Below are 14,183 nucleotides of genomic sequence, written 5' to 3'. Positions count from 1 at the left end.
ACTGTTCTTCCTACAAGTTGCTGTCATTTGCAGAGCTGCTGAAGGTATAGTTCATCCCATCATTCAGGTCATTAACAGAATTTCCCCCAGTCTTGATCCTTGAGGGGTGACATAATTAACCAACCACCACCTCAGCTTTATGCTGCTGATCAGAATAATTTGAGCCAATTTTCCTCTCAATAGTCCTCTTATCCTCACCATGTATCACCACTTTGGCTATAAAGTTATTATGGGAGACCATTCTAGAGGCCTTGTTAAGGTACTTAGTGGTCATTACTCTTTCAACTCCTACTAAGCCAATCATCTTACTGTAGAAGGTAATCAAGCATGGTCAGACATGATTTACCCTTGGCAAAGCCAAGATGGTTGTTCCAAATGACTCTTCAAGTGCTTGGAAAGAGTTGCCAGGATGATTGGTCCCATAATATTCCAAGAGCATAAAGTGAGGCTGAGCCTCCTTCTTGTCCTGTTTGAAGATGGGTCTTATGTTTCTTTCTCTGCAGCCATCATGGATCTCCCCCAAACACCATTACCTTTTGAAGATGACAGAAGGTGGCTACTCAATGATATCAGCCAGGTCTATATGAATCCATGAACTTGTGAATGTCCAACTTGTTGAAGCACTCTAGCTTCCAGTAGTGTGGCTTATTCTTCCCTCTCTCAAGACCCCCCTACTAGGCTGAAGGACCTGAGATGCCTGAGGATAAACATTGCCTGTAAATACAGAGTACCTCAGTCTTTCCATATCCTTTATCACTAGATCCCCTACCACGTTGAGCAATGGGTCCGCGTTTTTCTTAGATGTACTTTTGCTGCCTGTCTTCTTATAGAAGCCTTTCTTGTCACCTGCCAGCTGAGCACTGGCTTTCCTGCATCCATCCCAGCAGGCTTAGGCAATGCCTGTTTTCCTCCTGGGCAGCCCAAGAATGTAAATTTTTTATGTTTGAGACTAGTATCCAGTTATCCCTCTTCTGTGAGACCAGTTGATCATTATTCATACCAGCCTTCTACCTCACTTGCTCAACTTCCTGCACATCAGCATGGATAGTTCTTGTACACTGAGGAGGTCATCCTAAAAAGAGAGCCAGTTATTCGGGGCCTCTTTGCTCTTCATGGTAGTCTCACATATGATTGTGCCAAGCAGACACCCAAGCAACCACTTACTTATTTTAAGATTTTAAAGTCCACAGTCTCATGGTCATTGCAGATGAGACCCTTGATCTTTGCATTTCCAACCAGTTCCTTCTTGTAACAGAACCAACAAATCATTTTCTCCAGCTGGATTGTTGATCACCTGCATTGACCTAATATCATCAACACACACCAGAAATCTCCTGGGTTGCTTGTTCTTAGGTAGGTATTCTAGAATAACATCCTCTAGAAGTACCTTTATTTTTCTGGTTTGAGTGGGATCCCAGTTGCACTAGTTTATAGTTTCTACAACTTGAAATGGTTAACACTAGATTAGTTGGATCCCACTTTAGTATAATGTAGTCAAGAATTCAGAAGGCCCCAAATAAAGTCACATGTGGAATCTGAATTCGTTCCTGATGTATCTGCATTATAAAATAGTTAACAAATATGTGCTCACATAGTGGCTTTCCATAGTAAGCTAAAACCAAAGTTCTGTAAAATTGTACTGTGGTCTATACCCAAACATTATTTTAGGATTAATAGAAGCAGCTCCAGTTGTCCTCAGTGACAGTTTGGCATGCCCAAGTGAGAGTGTGCTTCAGTGTGTAAGGAAATACTGTGCAAGACCTGTCATCAGCATTCACAATAAAACATACATACTGCCTGCTTAGAGCTGCAGCAACCACACAGAAAATTAGCTAATAGACCTATGTGTTTGTGCAAGAAGATTATACATAAAATCACCAATACTGCCACACATGCTGCTGTTGTTTAACAAGAATAATTATAAAAAACATCATTAGTAATATAATAGTTAGTAAAAAGAGAAAAAGAAAGAATAGAGGAGAGAGTTTATAGGATGGAAAGTTTTTTGTGTTTGTTTTGGGTTTTTTTAATGTTTTGAGATAAGAACATGGAAACAAGTATTTGCCAATTTGTGCAATGCTGATAGGTAGACACTAGAGGACACAGGAGCTTAAGGGTTATACAGGACAAGGAAAATAAACATAAGATTTGCAGAATGCCATAAAGTACACAGCTTATACATAGTTCACACTTTAAAATAAATTGAGTAAGCCTGAAGGTGATAGCCTTGTTGCACTGCACTGTCAGAGAAAATGATGTTCAGAGACAGTGTGTTCCACAGGACTGCCATGGGAAACAACTCACAGCAGCTGCGTTAAATCTCAGTAAGGTAACAAATGAATCCAATTCAGCTAATTTAGAAGTCGTATCATCAAAATTAGGAGATGCTCCGAAAAGGATTATTGGTGTGAGAGTGCAGGGGGAAATCATAACTGCATAAATTCTCTGTGCAAATCAGTAAAGAGAGGAAAAAAATAGTGTGGTTGCATAGTCACTTTCGTGCAGCCCAAAAACACTCAATGGCTAAAAAGATGGTCCCACTGTCTTCATGTTCTTAATCTTACTCACATCCCTGACTGGGTACTGGCACTGGTACCTATACAGCTTTGCAAGGAACTGGTCCAAAGCCCTGATTGTTATAGAAATAATCCTAGAAAGGAAAAGGAAGAAAAAAGGAAAAGAAAAGGAAAAGAAAAGGAAAAGAAAAGGAAAAGAAAAGGAAAAGAAAAGGAAAAGAAAGAGAAAAGACGAGGAAAGGAAAGGAAAGGAAAGGAAAGGAAAGGAAAGGAAAGGAAAGGAAAGGAAAGGAAAGGAAAGGAAAGGAAAGGAGAAAGGAAAGGGGAAAGGAAAGGGGAAAGGAAAGGGGAAAGGAAAGGGGAAAGGAAAGGGGAAAAAGGAAAGGGGAAAAAGGAAAGGGGAAAGAGGAAAGGGGAAAGAGGAAAGGGGAAAGAGGAAAGGGGAAAGAGGAAAGGGGAAAGAGGAAAGGGGAAAGAGGAAAGGGGAAAGAGGAAAGGGGAAAGAGGAAAGGGGAAAGAGGAAAGGGGAAAGAGGAAAGGGGAAAGAGGAAAGGGGAAAGAGGAAAGGGGAAAAAGGAAAGGGGAAAAAGGAAAGGGGAAAAAGGAAAGGGGAAAGGAAAGGGGAAAGGAAAGGAAAGGAAAGGAAAGGAAAGGAAAGAAAAGGAAAGAAAAGAAAAGAAAAGAAAAGAAAAGAAAAGAAAAGAAAAGAAAAGAAAAGAAAAGAAAAGAAAAGAAAAGAAAAGAAAAGAAAAGAAAAGAAAAGAAAAGAAAAGAAAAGAAAAGAGAAAAGAAAAGAAAAGAAAAGAAAAGAAGTTATGTTTAGTGTGTTTTGGGTTTCTTTTTGGTTTGTTTTTTTTTTTAAATTGGTTTGTTGTTTGTTTTGGTTGGAGTTTGGGGTTGGCCAATGCTAGTCCAGTGTGAAATATATATACATTTCAGGGGTTGGAATTTTATTTCTGACCCTCTGTACATAGTGTCCTAACCCTATGCTAAAATAAGGCTCCTGCTTGCTTTCTTAGTACCTGCTCACCATCATATATGCCTGAATGCACATTGGTTAAGCTTCAGTAAAAGGACACCGAGTGTACTCACTCATAGTGTCTCATGACTTGAAGACTAGGATGTTGTCTTGAAATTTCAAGGTGGGTTCAACCCTCTGAGGAAAATGAGACTCAAAATTCATTTTTCCTACCTCTGTTATGGGTGCTCCAACTGTAATAGTAGATAATACAAGATAATGGGATCACTGTCAGTATTACACTAAATAAATAGTCATGGTGTTCAGTATGACTAATGTTTAAGGCATTCTCCAAAGTCTTAAGGTAGCTCTGAATAAATCCTACACTGCATGGTTTAAACTAGATTTTTTAATTGGGCTACAGATACAAGCCAGATGCTAGGTACCAATGACAGGCACCTTGAAACTGCATGGTGACTGAAGCTCCCAGAGATTTTTTGGACAAGGTGGGGAGGCACAAATGAACTATATGCCTGCCTACATAGCTAGGGAATCCTAGAAAAACAGTGGTGTGAATGCCACCTGGCTGTTTTGTTTTCCTATTCTAAAAGAAATAATAATTATAGTTATTTGGTTTGCACTTACATTACTATGCTGCTCATCTCCTGAGGGAACAGAATGTGCAGTTCCCACAGGACATTTGTAATTTGTGTTTGTTACTTAATCCAAAGATAATTTAAACAATGCCAGTTCTTTTGTAAATGCCATGCATATGTTCTGAATGGGAAGCTCCAGTAATACTATAGGTAAAGCTACTCCAGTACAAAAGTCATGGGGAACATGTTCAGATATTTTAAATATTAGTTTGGGCTAGAACAGATGGGATAATTTCAGATATGACCTCCAAGAATTTGAGGATCCAAACTCAAAAGAACAGGACAGATCAGAGAGATAATTTGTCTAGAGTGAAAAGCTCTTTGTAATAAAAAATGGAAACCACTTTTTAATAGAAGGATACTAGCAGTTAGGACACTTATTATCCATCAACAAACACAAAACAGAACACCTAGAATGAAAACATAGAAGAAAAATGTAAGGTGTGACCAGCTTTTTCTTTTGTAGAGTGAGTCAGAGTTCTTAGCTCTTTGAATAATCACTAGCCAACCTCTCATTCTCCCTTCTTATAAAAATATTTAGAATTCCAAAAAGAGTACAATAAATAATACTCTTTTTGCTTTAACAGATGTAGTGACATTAACATATGATCCCAGTGATCTAATGATATTTCCAAATGAAAGGTGACCTTTCTTTCTTTAAAGAACATTCTTAAGCCTCAGTTATGCTAAGTATCCATGCAGGCAGTCTTGCACAATGCTTTGATCACAGAATTTATGGAATTTATCCCTTAAGACAATAAGGTGATTAGAATGATCTGTCTATTTCATATTTTGTAAAACAAATCTTCCCAGATGGATTCCCATAATGTATTTTCACTTGGAAATAATGCACTTTTATATTTTGATTTTCCCTAATCTAAACTATTTTTACAGTAAATCGTATTTATTTAATATTGATTGAAATAGAGATTTTTGTAAAGACAAAGGATCAATGTTTCAGTCTAGATCAACTGGATAAAGCATATCAATATCTTTAGAAGACAGAAAAATTATTTTTCCCTGTAAATTACTAGAATTTGAGGCTCATTAAATGATCTTTGAATATACTTCTGTCTGTAAACAAAAATTAATTTTCACATGAATTGGCAGTTTCAAAATCTTGAACTATTGGAAAGCAACTATAAAATTAGCTTACAGTAAGTTTTGTCTTTTATGTAAACGCATTTTACACTTTGGTTTTATTTTAATTAAGGCTTTAAAGAGCTTTACAGTGTGCTAATTCTGAGAGTTTGTTGAAGGTGAGCTTTATTTCTTAAAGTTCTAGGTTCTCATGTGAGAACAGTATCTTTCATTAAAAGTTCATTTGTAGTCCTTCAGGCTGAAAAGAAGAGCTTACAATAAAACATACAGCCTTATAAAAGGCTGGTTAAGAGGGAAGCCACAGACTGAATTTTTTTAAAAAGCTTGTAGAAACTGATCAAATCTCCTGTTTCGTGGGCATTTGGCTTGTCTGGAATTGGCAGTGCTGCATCTCTTGGGGTTTTGGTCTAGCTGCTAGTTTAAATTTATAGTATAACTGCATCTCAATGTTTTGCAGGCACAACTCAACTCATTATTGCAACAGGGCATCTATTGTCTATGAGCTTTAAGTTCAAATCCAGTGAATGAAAGTGAAAGCTGTGAGAGAGATCAGTGGTAACACATGCCGCTTTGTCCCTAGACACCGTATTGGGATTATCATATAGATTATATAATTCTACCCAAATTCAGTTCTATACCACTGTGCCCAGAGATCATGAAGTGCAGGGGGAACTTAAAGAGCCTCTCAGGGCAGGCAAAGGGCATGATAGATTTGGAGGAACAGACTGCTAATATTAGACATTTATGATGCCCATTGGAAGTGTAGGGAACATGAAACGATTCCCACCTCTTCTCTTTTTGCTGAATGTAGGATAAAGAATATAATTATGTCCCAAATAGCTCGGTGGTGTAACCCCTATCCTGTCTTTCTTCCTTCGCTAGCTCAGACACAGATGCATGTCCATTGAGCAGCTGGAAGGAATGGAATCCAAACTTTTGGTAAAATCCCTACATTCACCACTGAAAGTAAAGGCAACAAGAAGTACAATTTAAAGGTCCCGAGCTTCAATCTAAGCAATACCTAATCGAATCTTTTCTCATGCTTAGGCATTCTAACCTCTTCTATATAATGCCTCAAGTTATTCATGAGGGATGTGTTTATGTAGCAGCCCTTTCTCTAAGAGGCTTTCTCCTAACCTGAGTCACCTGTTGTCATTACTATAGCAGGAACCTGAAGGTTTTTGGACTTTCAAACCTTCATCTTGCAAACCTGGTTGAGCGTGACGATGAATGCAAAAGATAGGTGGATGGAATGACAGATGGACACTCAGGCAAGCATGTATCTGCATATCCCTGTATGCACTCCTGTCCCCATGTGCACTTATACAGGCATACCGTTACAACATGACTGTGCAATCAGGCCTCATTTTCCGAAGAAATGCCACTGAAGAGTCAGACTGTTAGCATGCTTCCTAAATCTGCCGCCCTATAGCTCTGCATGACATGATCTCCATGTTCATTACACTAGGGTGTGACTGTGTGCAAACAGCTTGAAATACTATTTTCCTTTACTAGAAAGGAAAGTATTCTTTCTCATTACCTATGACAGATAGCTGTGTGCACTAATAATTTTCAAACCCTCAACATAATCCCAGTAAATTCAATCATCTATGGTAATTTGCACTAAGGGTCTGATCCATATGTTATAAAGTAGTTATGTTTTAGAAAAACTAAGCTAAAAGCAGCAGAGGTAGTCCAGCATTTTAAAAGCGAATAGCAGAGTCACTGGTATGCTCTTTCCAAATTGCTGTGTCATGTCACTGTTAAAGATTATAGATTTCTTAGCGATTCTTGGTTTTATGCACTAGCTCAGAACCTCCAGACAGTGATTTTTATTTTTTTTTTTTAATACACGGGCTTATTATGTTTTGCAAAAATAATAAATACAAATGAAAAATCCAAGAGCAAACACATTTAGAAGGTTGGCACAGCTTTGCAAACACAAAGGGGAAAAGGCCACTGAATATTTCTCCATATTTATTTATAGCCTTTTCAATTTCCTCTGCCTCAAAGACATACTTAAGTACATCATGAATATATAAATATAACTTTCAAATAATGCTGTAATTGGCTTCTTTACATTGCACGCATTTCATTGTACCCTGTATAGCTGTAAAAGCCAAAGAGGAATTCTTCAGGAAGAGAAAGGCCAGGTTCTTTACCTCACACCAGTTCACATGGGTCTAATTCCACCATGTTTAGTGGTGTTCCTCAAGATGAGCAACAGTGCAAGCAAGAACAGACCTTGAACCATGATGCTTTCTCCAGCTTTTTTGGAGAAGAGAGGGATGTCTAAAGAATTGTATTGCCTTTCCTGCTTTCATAACGACAGATGAATATTTATTCATGTGTCAAAATGGAATGAGAACTCCTTTATACTGTATTTGCTGTGAGATATATTATGTCACGTACTGAATATGTTACGTATAGTTAGGATAAGCTATTGTGTGGGTTATTAGAAATGTAAATAGAAATAAGAGGTTTAGATTAAAAAAGTTATTCAAAACCACGTTTAGCTGGATATTGAGTTGGAAATAAAGTGTGGAAAGCTTTGGAGCATTGTACTTAGGACAATAGGCAGAGACTCAGAAATTCTTGATTAATTTTTCTTCTCTGCCATTGACGTATTGGGTCATTTTAGGCAAATCTTTTCATCTGTTATTGTTTCAAATCACCCTCTGTAAAATGAAATAAGAACACTTTGTTTTTGTCTTCATTAGTCTGACTCGTTTTAAATTCTATGCTTTTTGGATATAAAGCCTACTCTTTAACTCTGTGTATTTGTTTAGTGGTCTTTCTTGAGAGTCACTGTATCCTACTGTAGAAAAATAATAGTTCCACTGTTACTAGTAAGGTTACTTGAATCAGTTTCTCCAGTGATAGAAGTCAAAATTCACATGCTTGATCACAGTAAACTCATTTATAAAACTGAAGTAAAGCTGCTTAAAATCCAATCATCAGCAGACTAGGTCTGCCCCTATTAGCTATAATCAGTGCTGCTGCTATCAGTGACAAAGGTGTTCAGCTATTTTGTTGAAACTGGTTAAATCCAGACAAGGGCCAGACAGTTTCACTCACAGCTTTGCACAAAGTTTATACCATCAATAGTAAATCAAGTCTAAAGAGACACAAGTTTGGATAGCATTTCTGTTTATATTACCAAGGTATTTTTATCAAATGAATTTTCCTACTGTATTGTTAGGAGAAATATATGTGGACATTTTTATTAGCATCTGGCAGAGAAAAACAAAGAGTTTATGAAAGCATAGAAAATAAAAATCTTCTAAACTATATACTATCAGTGATAGAACGGTGGAGTAAATTTTGAGATTAATTTATATTTCCTGGATGGAATCTCTAGTATTTTTAAGTGTTTGCTTTTGCTTTCTTATGCAAAAGCACCTTTAAATAACTTTTGCAATAAAAACATTATTGATTGAAACATCCCCATGCTGACAGAGGATTCTGATGGATGAGATAATTTTAATGTTAAACTAACCTACTCATGGTGGGTAAAATTTAGATGGGTTTCTTTTTTTTAATTTAGCCCTAAATAATCTCAGCTCAACAAGACACATTTTTACACCACATGATTCAAAAGGAATTACTCAAGATATCAAATGATATATAATCACTCAGTCTTGTTATAAATTCTGACATCCAGTAAGGGCGGAAGGGAGAAGGAGTTTCAAAGTTAACTCCGAATCCTTGCCTTTTCATAGTTTAAGTGAGACCTCTGACCTTATGTTTCATAAAAATTACGAATATTCTTGATAAATTCACCTCAAAGGCTGGAGAACTGATTCAGCTAATCTGTCCAAAATACAAATTTTTAAGATCATCATAAGTAATTAGGTATATGGATTTTTTTGAGAAAACTCCTGATTCATTATAACTCTGGAAGTGCGAACACTGACAAACTGAGAAATACTTTCTTTTATATATCAGCTAACCCTCTTAAGATGATTACATTAACAGTGGCCATATTTGGTTCGAATCAGAAAAGCTTTGAGCCCAACTTTCAAGTTTACTGGACTTTTTTGCTTAGTTCTTAAACAGATTTTTCCTCTACAGCCAGAGAAATACACAATCTCAGTAAGACACTCACACCAACAGTTACTTTTCGGTTTTTCTGCTGTTCTCCTCTTGTTTCATGAAGGAAATGGAAACCTGCAGCTCAGCTCTGCTAGTTTAAAGGCAGAAATCACCGATATTTGGTTTTTGCTTACTGCTTACCTGATCCAAGGTGAAGGTAAAGCAAGCACTCAAGATGTAACTAAGAGATACAGGAACTGTAATCCTGTTGAAATTTTACTATTTATTCCTCGTTATTCCTATAATCTCAGGTCTAACTCTTGTATAGCTAATGGAGTGTTATAAATCTGCTTACATACTTTTTGCCAGTTTTTCTGTAATTCATACTATGACTGAATTTTTATTTTTTTTTAATTGTAGTACTTAAGAAATGGAGACACTGATTTTTAATATTTACACCTAAAAACCTTATCTATGTCTTTTGACATTTAAATGCACTTAAGCATGCTGTTTCATGGAACAAATAAATGTATTTAATCCTCAAACTGTTACTTCATGCAAAATGGAAGAAAACATGCGTGAAGTCTGTATGAAACAGAGCTTACAAATGTGAGCAAAATCATCAGTCATCAACTAACTCAACAAGATAGTTCATTGAGCTGTGGTGGAAGGTTAGCTCAGCCAAGTATTCAATAGTCACCCACGAAGACCAACCTTGCAGACAAATTGTAAATACAAATAATAACAAAAGTTTCTTTGCACTCCTTGATGACTATGAACTACTGTTCAGAGTGTGTAAATGATTTCTGTAAGATCACATGCCATGGGTGCACATCATGCAAGAGCCTGTGCAGCTGGCAGGGTTCAGCAAGCAGCGTGGCAGCAAGAACAGGCAGGTTTCAACAGGAGGTGAAGAAACAAAAGAGATTCAGGCCATGGCTACCAAGAGACTGTTCCCTGACTTACACTTTAATGACAGTTAAATGAATTATAGCCTAAACCTAATGATTTTGAATATGGAATAATAGAATAGTTTGGGTTGGAAGGGACCTTCAAAAGTCATCTAGTCCAGCCCCCTGCAATGAGCAAGGACATCTTCAACCAGATCAGGTTGCTCTGAGCCCCTCTTGGCCATGAGTGTAGGCCAGTACAGTACCTGAGAGGGCGTGTTTGTAAAATAAAATAAACTTGCCTATAACACAAAAATGAGATACTGGACTGTTTCATAGCATTAATTAAAAAAAAAAAAAAAAAAAAAAAAAAAAAGTTTTATTTGGCTTTTAATGAGTTTTAACCTGTTCAAATAACATCACATAATAATTTAAAATATCTTGTAATTGTCTTAAATAATTATAAACTAGCCTTAAGGGCAGATGACTAACAGCAGCTTCCAACAATATTCTTGCATTAGCAGCTACAGAAACAAATTCAAACCCTGGGATGAGAAGGTCAACTCCACTGAAATAGATGAGGCCGCATTCAGTGCAGGCTTCTTGCTTAACAGAGAAGCATCTCTATGTTTCTGCTCTAGCTTCCAGTCATTTTCCTAAACAGGAGACAGTCTTTCTTCTACTCTCAGTAACATAGAGGTGTAGAATTCCAACATGATTTCTATTCACATGGCAGACTTGCCACTGTGCTGTTGGATTCTTCACCCTTGAATTCATCATTAATAATTTTAAGGTTTGCAAGAAAACTGTATGAAATTAATTTGCACTATACCTGTCCTGTGTATTAACGCAAGATTGGGTCTCTACTATATTTTGTTGAGCCTGAGACTCACCCATCCTGTGGTGTAGTGAGGCCCTTGGATCCTGACATTTTAAAAGATTGATGGAAAGACCTGTTGATAGTAAACAAGATTTTTATCCCAGAAACTGCTTAGTCATTAAACCAGCAAGCTTCAGTTACCTCTGGATATCTACTGAAAATTTTCAAATCATCAGGATCCCTGAAATACTGAATAATAAGCTGCATTTCTCCCAGTGAGTCCAAGAAGTTCTAATAAACCCTCAGGCGTTAGTAAAACAAATTTGTAATCAGGTATGCATGGACATTACTCTCTCGATCCTTCTGCCGTGGTGCTGGACTCCATTCACCACAAGGGGTCAACAACAAACTTACTTGTCTTCTAGGAGTTAAAGCTGAAAATTATGCTTACCTAAAAACGTGAAATGTAAGGCCAGAAATAGTTCAGGTGGGAATCACAGGGCTTATTTAATTGAGGGAGAGTACTGCTTTTTATGTCAGTAGAGCTGCGTTTTTAAATGGAGTTGAAACAATTCAAAACCTAGAAATTATGCTATGTCATGGAGAAAAATCCTGAGAAATAAAACTTAAAACAAAATTAGGAAAACATCTACTATTCAGCTTGACCTCCCTAAACTACTCCCCTAAATTCCTTCATGATTTTTTTCCAATTTATTTAGCAATTCAAAACAATATCTGATTGGGAGGGAGCTCATAGCTTTAGTAACCTATTTTATTCATATTCTTCAAAGAATGAATGACAGCATATATCTTGTATTCTTAGTGCATCTTCTTTCCTTTTCTAAATGGTGTTGTGTGAGTCTCTTCATATCTATACTTGTAGTAGCTTGATGAGGCTTAATTATAGTTCAAATAGTTTCTGTTATAAAGAACTAACACTAAGAAATGCAGTTTATTTGTAAAAAATACAAACTTAAATGTGCTCACTGACAGATATGTCATGAGACACGTTGTTTCACAAGGCCTTATCATATCATTTAACATTTGACAATGATAACACTTGTAAGTACAGGAAAAGTCTTGTGTTTTGAACAGATCAAGCAATAACCAGGCTTACAAGATCAGCTAAGCACCCTCAGGTTAACAAATAACATCGTAATCCAAACTTTAAACAAACAAAATAATCTATATTTAAATAGAGTTAGCATCATTAAAAAGGAGCAAACATAGACACCATAAAAAACCAAATCCATGGGTCTGAAAAATCATTAGATTTCTCTTACTTTCTTTTGTTTAACTGTATTTTATGAGGTACATCCATCTCTATAACAAAATCTCAGATCTTTTTTTGTCTTTAAGCCTGATCAGAATTCACAAGTTAGGTCTTGTCCATTAAGGGGTTTAACCCAGCCAGTGTCCTCAGAGCTCACTGATCATGTGGGGCTCCAGTCAAGGAAATTTCTGGGTGCAATTGCCCACTCACCCAACATGTGTAGGGCTTGTGGGTGCTTGCAAACTGGATACTGTGGAGGCAGAACCAGGGACTAGAGCTCTGCAGAATAGAAAAGAGAAAAGTAGTGGAGTCATGGGTTTGTTTTGTGCCAAATAAGCAACATTCTCTTTTCTCCACTTGGCCTCTGCTGTTACCATGACCGAGTGACATTAGAAAATGGAAGGGAAGGAATAATCCCAGGCTTAATTCAGAGGTAGGGACATGCAGGCCAAGAGCAACAGAGTTCAAATAGCAAAAAAGAAGGATAAAAAAAGTAATCAGTCTCATTTTCAGCTGAAGAAGTTTGAACACCTTCATAGAATAATTTTCTGTTTCCTCACTATAAGAGGAGGAGAAGAGCAGCAGAAGTTTCCTATGCAACTGAGTACATAAAGGCAGCACGCACTTCTGGAGTAAGATGCAACAGTAGGTAGAAGTAAGTGGTGCCACAGCCATTTTAAGAACTTGCTCACTCCTGGGAGAGTATCCCAATCACTGGATGAAACAGCTGAGCTTTCACTTGTCACCTGTTTGTGCTCCACCACATCTGGCCTTATATTCTTTCAGAGCGTTGCTGTTCCAAAAGCTGAGGTGAAGTTTACCCTCTCACACACTCTGTTGGGAAACTTAATGAGTTTTGGGCAGGACCCCAGATGCAGCTGGAGGATTGGTAGGTTATAAGACAGCCCTCAGGCAAGTAAGTGTGAGTGCTCTAACCACTGAATTATCACCATCTGCAGCTGGGGTTTAGAAGGAAGGAACAATCTGCTCCATCTTCAAAAGAAGGACAGAGGTAACTACCTTTAGGAAAGGATTCAGGAGCTCTGTCTCCCAAGAGGAAGAAAGTACATTTTGATAGTGTTAAATAAAGTGAAAACATAGCTGCTCAGCATCCTGACTTGGGTCATTTCATTTTACTGCATGGTGGTTTTGAAACTTAACTGTGAGGGGCTCTGGTACTGGGCCAATAACCTGCCCCCGTGTCTGGATCTGGGCTGACTCATTGTTCAGTTGTGTCAGACAAACTTAATGATAACACACGTTATAAAAGCTGGCCTCAGACACAATGTCTCTAACATGGAAAAACAGTATTGTAAGACACCTAAACAGATTCCCTATAGACACCGCAATGATTATTAATGCTTCAGACTGCTTTTGACATGCAGACTGCAGTTTTAATTTTGCTTCAAGTCATCTTCATGTACTTGACAACAAAATCTTTTTGCATGTACCAGAGAGATAAGGAAAAATTCAGAAAGCCCAAGTAGACTTCTCATATATTTGAAGTTCAGCAAATAGGTCAGTGTTTCCTGAGTATGAAAATAAGCAATTTGCCCATGATGATAACAAGAGGTTGTGACAGAGCACATACATTATGGAGTGAAAACTTGAGCCCTAGAAATCAGCAGTAAAACTTTCTTTGACTCCAGCATATTTCAGCTTTCAATACACATCTTTTACTGCCCAATACTTTGCCTTAATCACATGATGCTTCTCTGCATGTGTGAGAATGAAGCATGCAACTCATTTTGGGGGGCTTGTTGTTGTTTTTAAATATATAAAAAAGTTTTAACATGTACAAAATTATTCAGGTCAAATTTTTTTTTGACAAATAACACTAAGCTAGAGCTATTCAGATGTCTTCATGCAGTGTTTCTCAAGAGGTGCTCTCTGTTTTTTCAGAAATAAATGCAATGATTTAACCACTGAATCCC

Source organism: Patagioenas fasciata, chromosome 1 (genome assembly GCF_037038585.1).
Source record: "Patagioenas fasciata isolate bPatFas1 chromosome 1, bPatFas1.hap1, whole genome shotgun sequence".
In the NCBI taxonomy this organism is placed as follows: Eukaryota; Metazoa; Chordata; class Aves; order Columbiformes; family Columbidae; genus Patagioenas; species Patagioenas fasciata.
The sequence above is the reverse complement of the archived record's forward strand: the minus strand, read 5'-3'. Positions refer to the sequence as shown.